We start from the raw sequence: 6163 nt of genomic DNA on the forward strand, positions 1-6163 counted from the left end.
CATATTTAAATATTTTTCCACTCTCCAATTTCGTTTAATTCGATAATTAAATGTTTAATTGTATCGTATATATTTAATAATTCCCTAAACCGGATTTGAACTTTTCAAATTCTCTCATCACATTATTCTAAGGTTTAGTCCGTTTATGAGCTAGTTAGGGGACCTAATGAACCTATAGATCATGAGCTCCAACGATCCGAGATTAATTGACTAAACTCTTTTAACCAAATTAACCAATATTTGTTAACTACCGGGTCACTCCACTAAAGCCCAATAGTTGCACTCTTCTTACTGTAGATATATTTTTATTCATTTGATTTAACCATGATCAGTAAGTCGGTCCTTCATATGTTGTTCATATTCAAAGTTCGGTCAAAATTACCATTTTACTCTTGTAATACATCTTGCTTCTTAAGACTACACTGATCCACTAATGAACAATTGGTTTATGGTTCTACTAACAAACCGAGTCTCTCTCAGTCATAGAAAGGGCGGAGCTCCTTGTTCAAGACTAGGAATCAGTACTTAAGGGAACAACCTATCTACTATTCCTGAAATCGGGTAGGAGTGAATTTCATCTTGCAAGACTATGTTTCCAGCTATCTACCTGGTCTTACCCTTAAAATGGGAGGCTTATTGAGTAGTGATATTGAGTCACTCTCACCCATGCAGATTAAAGGATAATCCCAAATAAACAGAAGTTCATAATTAGCTCAGGATTGAGAACAAGTTACCTTAGGTCATCAGATTGAAATAGTAAGTCTTAACAGTGAACGACAACGTTTGATCCTGTCTTATGCAAACATATTTTGCATAAGATGCCTCCACTCGCATGTCTCCATATCAATGATTTCGGGATCACATCTTTTGTATCAAATACAAAGTAGGTCGCATCCACAATATCCTTAGGATAAGGTTCCCAACCCTATCCTTATACTTATAGACTATTTTGGTTATATACTCAAACATAATCCTCTTTTATGTCTCTACATAAAGTTTAAATATTCATGTTATAGCGAGGGGTTTGTTAGTTTATTAGATTTAGGCTTTACAAGTTCAATTTACACATTCAATAACAATTGTATTGAATTAACCTCAATAACATCTTATTGCAAATAAAATATGTTTAATGTTTACAAACTGTGAGTTTTAGGACATACAACCCAACATGGATCAAATAAATATCTAAAATCTGCATAACCAACTAGATCAAAATTTTAATTATTTGAATAAAACAAACTCATATCGATCGTTCCTTGGAGATAACGGATATATACCTAATTCCATTCCAATGTATTTTTGTTGGAAAAGAACTATATCTAATTAATAAATTTACTGAAAAATGCAATTTTTGGTCTTGTATTATTAGCAAGATACATAAGTGCACCAATTGCACTAAGATATGGTACTTCAGAACTAAGAAGTTCTTCATTATCATCTCGAGGTCGAAATATATTGTTATTTACGTCCAGTGAATGAACTTTCATTGAAATATTTAATGGATGTATTTTGTCCACCTAGAATCTTTTCAGAACTTTTCCTGTATAAATTGACTAATGAACAAATATACCATATGCTAAATGCTCATTTTGCAAGCTAAGACAAAAAAAAAAATCAAGAACTTTCATCTCAAATTCTTTCTTAAGATATTCTATTATCTTTGAAAGCTCTTCGGGTTACAGTTTAATAGCAAATTCTGACTTTGATTTCTTTATAAAAACTCACAGACATATTGGATTATTTTGATATCCTTCTTTCAAAAAAAATTATTAATTAATTAATTTTTATTTATATAATTAAAGATACTTATTATTTAATTAGTTAATCTATTAAAATTATATAAGATTTTCATGCTTTAATTTCATAAATTAAAATACAAGCATAATTTTTATTCACAAAATTCTATATAACATTTTCTATGAACAACCATACACAAACATCTTTGATTCTCATATATTCTATTCTCATTCTTTATTTATATACATTTATAAACCTTAACCACACAATTCCTAAGAAAATATCTCATCTAAAAACTAAATTTACATAACTACAATACAGCCATAAGCGACTGAAGAACCATTGTAAGAAAAAAGAAAAAAAGGTTAAAAGCTTTCAATTTCCTTGTAGAAATAATTTTTACCCATCTCACTAAATTATATTCCACACTTTTTATTGGCCAAAGAATGATACATTATTACCACGAACAATGTTTGAGTGCATATTAGGCTGATCAAAATTTTAACAAAAAGGAAAAAAAAAATTAAAAAGTTATAAATATAAAATTAAGTGTAATATAGATGCTCATGCTTAGTGTCCAAAGCACATGTGTCATAACTCGTATTACCCTATGTATTGTTCATGTGTCTCACAATTACACAATATTAGTATTCATGTAATCTAACTCTTACCAAATTGCATTATAAACAATGACATTTGGTGAATTTTGTAGAGATACGCATATTGGTGAGGAATCCAAAAAAATTGGAAAATTAGTGGAGAATGGAGCAATTTTCATAATTTCCACTTTTGTTATTTTATATTTTTTTTGTTATTTATATATTATATATATTATTATTATATTATATTATCTCCATATTTGTGTTCTCGTTGTTCGCTCCTCAATTTTACAATATGTTATCAAACACAAGCTTCTTCACTTCTCTCCCGCTGAAGTAGGTCCTAAAGGTAATGTCGTTTTTCCATCTTCTTATAAATTAATAAATTAAATGTTATTTTGCTATATTAGTCATATTAAATTTCTAATATAAGTACAATATTTTTGTGACAGTTGTTGGCATGACAAACCTTACGAAGTTAGAATTCGCAACCTTGACACTAATGACAATAATTATTTATCATGTGATGCTCGATGCGAAATCCACTTGGATGCTTATGAACCTTGGAAAAATAATTAAGAAGGAAATTATGACATTCCAGTCAGGAAAAAGTAAAATTTATGTTTCTTCGTCATCATCTCTTATGGATGGATTGAAATGAAGTATCTTACAATAAAAGATCCTATATCTTATGGAAAATTTTTGAAAGAGATATGATCATAAAAAAACAGTTATTCTTCTTAAAGCTCGTTATGAATGGATTCATTGAGACTACAAAATTTTAAATCAGTAAGTAATTATAATTCCACATTATTTAAAATTAGTTTGAAATATTATATGCGGAGAGAAAATTACTGATGTTGATATGTTAGAGAAGACATTTTCTACATTTCATGTCTCGAATATGCTCCTGTAGCAGCGATATCGAGATAAATGTTTTAAACAGTATTTATGAACTAATTTCATGTCTTTTGTGGCCAAATAAAATAACGAGTTATTGATGAATAATCACAAATCTCGATCAATTGGAGCAACACTATTCCCTGAAGTGAATGTTGTGGATTTAATAATAATCATGGTTGAGGTCGTGATTGTGATTGAGGTTGTGACCATGGTAGATGAAGAAATATTTTTCTTCTCGTGGTGGACGTTATAATCATCCGAGAAACCACATGAAATGGTGATCATAAAAGGAAAAACTCCACATGATGAGAATTCGAAAGGTGATAAAATGCTTCCGATGTGGTATGATTGGGCATTGGTTATGTATTTTCGTAATCAAAACACTTAGTTAATCTATATTCAAGCTTCCCTGAAGAAAAAAGGAAAAATGTGGAAGCAAATTTTGCATATTAGTATAATGATATATTTGACCCATCCCATATGACAAATTTGGATGTAGTGGACTTCTTTGAATGTATTGAAGTGAAGATCGACACAGTCAATGGAACATCAAATGTTTCTTTTGACTTTGAAAATATCTAGACTTAATGTTGTTGTTTTCTTATTCATCTTCATGTTTTTTTCTCTCTTAGTAAATGTTAACTTTTGTATATTAAATGATATTTTCTTTGTTTGTAATTATTTTTTTAATGAAGAAACTTGATCTTTTTCATATGTTGGGTGATTAAAAAATGAAAGAAGTTCTATGTCTAGTAGACAGTGTAATTCCACACACAATACTTACAAGTAAAAAACTTTTCCAAATTGAAATGTTGGAAACAAAAGTAAATACAATATCAAAAGTGCAAACCTGATTGGAGAATTTGGAAAAAAAAAAAATTATTTTGCCTAGATGAGCAAAATTTTAAATTGACAATGCATTATTCTCTAGTCAATAAAAAAAATCTTCTAAAGTTTTAAGTTATACGTTGCAATGGTTATCATATTGAGACTGATAGAAAAAATGAGATAGAATATCTTTATATCATATCTATTGTCTCACATAAAAAACGTATACTGAAAAAGTTGTCTGCCTTATATTTTGGATTAATATTATACTCATATACGAGTAGTTGAAGCATATGCCATAATGACCTAAAGTTCATTAATCCAAATATATTTACAACTTGGCATGACGATTAGGCATCCAAGATCTATAGTGACGAGAAGAATTATTGAAATTCAAATTGACACCCATTGAAGAGCCAAAAGATTCTTCGATCTAATGAATTATCAATGTGATGCTTGCTTTCAAGGCAAAATAATAATTAGACCATCACCAACTAAGTAGGAACTGAATCACCTACATTGTTAGAACAAATTCATGGTGATATATGTGGACTTATTAATCTCACCAAATAGACCATTTAAGTATTTTATGGTATTAATAGACACATCCAACAAATGGTCACACATGTACTTATTATCAAGTTGAAACCATGCATTTACAAGATTACTAGCTCAAATAATTAAGTTTAGAGCACATTTTTTATTATATAATTAGACCATTTGTCTTGATAATGCTGGTGAATTTACATCCGAAGCTTTTGATTAATTATTGTATGTCAATTGGGATAAGTGTTGAATATCATGTAGCTCATGTTCATATACAAAATGGTTTTAGCATAATCATTTATAAAACATTTGCAGTTAATTGCTAGACCATTTCTTATGAGAGCCAAGCTTCCTACATATGTACGGGGCATGCTATTTTGCATGCAGCATCACTTGTACGCATTAGGCCAGTAGCTTATCATAAGTAATTGTCATTACAATTAACTTATGGCCACGAGCCAAATATTTCTCATCTGAGAATTTTTGGATGTGCACATATGTTGTAATTGCTCCACAACAATGCACTAAGATGGTTCTCAAAGGAGGTTAGGAATATATATTGGATATTTTCCCATCAATTATTAAATATCTTGAACATCTGATGGGTGATGTATTTACTGCATGATTTGCTGATTGTCATTTTAATGAGACAAATTTTTCCAAATATTAGGGGTAGGAATTCAAAAGTTAGAAAAAGAAATTACATGAAATGCATCATTATTGTCTCATTTAGACCCTTATATAGATCAATGTAAATTTGAAGTTCAAAAAATAATTCATTTGAAAAAATATAGCAAATCAATTACAGATGCATTTATAAATGCAAAGAAAGTAAACTAAAGTCACATACACCAGCTGCAAATGTTCCATTGAAAATTGATATCCCAACACAGTAAGTTATCACTAATGAATTTGGAACATGCCAGAAGCATGATATACTAGTGAGTTCCAAAGATAAAATCCTCGTAAAAGAAAAAATAATTAACATTCAAAAAGACTTGATTGAGGATGTACATACCCATGAAGAAATCATTTACATGACTAATGAGGAAGGTGAAATATCTAAAGATAATAATGAGATTTCAATAAACTATGAAATAACTAAAGATAATAATGAGATTTCAATAAACTATGAAATAACTAAAGATAATGATGAGATTTCAATAAACTATGTCATGACAAGAAAAAGATGGAACCGAACTAATATAATTATTGACAATATTTTTGCATTATAATGTTGCTCTTGATATTATATATGAAAATGAGGATCCTGAACCAAAATCTATTGAAGAACATCGATATAGAAAAAATTGGCTTCAGTGGAAAGAAAGCAATCGAGGCAAAATTCAACTCCACTTTCAAAACATCAAATTTTTGGACTAGTAGTCCAAACACAAAAGGTGTCAAACCGTTGGGATACAAACAAGCATTTGTTGAGAAAAAGAAATGAAATGAGGTCACAAGAATATAAAGTAAGACTAGTTGCACATGCGTTTTTTCACAATACCTGATTTGATTATGATGAGACATATTTTTCAGTGGTGGATGCA

This window comes from Benincasa hispida, chromosome 7 (assembly GCF_009727055.1).
Source record: "Benincasa hispida cultivar B227 chromosome 7, ASM972705v1, whole genome shotgun sequence".
NCBI lineage: Eukaryota > Viridiplantae > Streptophyta > Magnoliopsida > Cucurbitales > Cucurbitaceae > Benincasa > Benincasa hispida.